Source organism: Telopea speciosissima, chromosome 10 (assembly GCF_018873765.1).
Source record: "Telopea speciosissima isolate NSW1024214 ecotype Mountain lineage chromosome 10, Tspe_v1, whole genome shotgun sequence".
In the NCBI taxonomy this organism is placed as follows: domain Eukaryota; kingdom Viridiplantae; phylum Streptophyta; class Magnoliopsida; order Proteales; family Proteaceae; genus Telopea; species Telopea speciosissima.
This window is the reverse complement of record NC_057925.1, coordinates 48327866-48329197: the sequence shown is the minus strand read 5'-3', so window position 1 is coordinate 48329197 and position 1332 is coordinate 48327866.

The following is a 1332-nucleotide window of genomic DNA, read 5'->3' as shown; positions in this document are numbered from 1 at the left end:
TACAATCTCCATTTCTTGAGGTACAAAGGTGCAGTATTGAGATTGACTTAGATGCTACGGATGATTTGTAGCAATAAAAAATTCAATTTCTTGAGGTACTAAGGTGCAGTATTGAGATTGACTTGTAGTTGGCCACAATCGCACACACCCCAAACAAAAAGGTTATGAATTGTGGTAAGCATGAATTTAGTGGTGAGTTTGTCAGTCCCAGATCATTCTCAATACAGTGTTGGTTAATCAGGGATAGTTGTAATAGTTTAACTTATGCTTATTGGCAAGCCTCATGAACCACAATTGAAGGGTGGTCGGTCGACAGCCTTTTTTTGTTGCAGGTCCTTGTATTGTTTGTCCAGAGGAGACAGTACCTTGGTGCTGGTTGGATGCTGTAGAAGGATCTGCTACCTGACCCACGCAACTTGTAATTGGATTCTGAAGACTAACCAATGGCTCTCCTGAAACGAGGAAATTGGTGCGTGCAGGAATGAGAAAACAGTCACCAACACAGTTAAGTAGAGCCGGAAGTGGTCTTCCCAGGGTGGTGTTCCTATCAACTACCACGGTATCTTTGACCTTCACTTCAGAAGAATGGATAATTGGAGAATAGTGCAATCCCCCCCCCCCCCCCCAATTCCCCTCCCCCTTACGCCTCTCAGGCTCTCTATCAATCCTGTTTTCAGCTCACAGTAGTTATTGGGTTGGACACTTCCTAGACTAACTGCCAAAAAAACTGCACAGAAATTATATTGGGTACCCACTTCGGATCTGCTGGATTTTGATAGTAGGAAGGTATGCTTGTCTCATATCTTACAGGTCACAATGGACCTAACTAGTAAGATCTATAAAAGCTGTGGCCTGTGTCGGGGTGGAGGAGATTTCCACGTTTGCAGTGAAGCAACAACAGAATAAGCATTGGTCTTAGTCGTGGATGTAGATAAGCTCCTATGGCTAATCAACCAGATCGCAGTATAAGGGGAAGAGATTTCCCCCCTTTCTCAAAAAACCAAAAAAAGTACCTCTATTAATTTTGAATTACTGTTTTGGCTTCAATCTATGCATACCGTCACAGATTCTCCTCCGAACTCGCACAGCCCCTGAATCATATCCTCAATCTTTTTTGTTGACTTGTTAATTGTTAGCATGTTATTGTAATCTGACCCTTAACAGCCAATTCTAAGAAATACAATCAAACAATTAATTTTCCGATTTATCGGCTATGCACGATCTACTGCATGGTAAGAAAGGGCAAGAGTTCAGTGGGAGAGCTTGGCCCGTATGCAGAGGGTTCGGTGACATCAACAGGGTGATCATTATTGCCATTCATGGGGGTAGGCT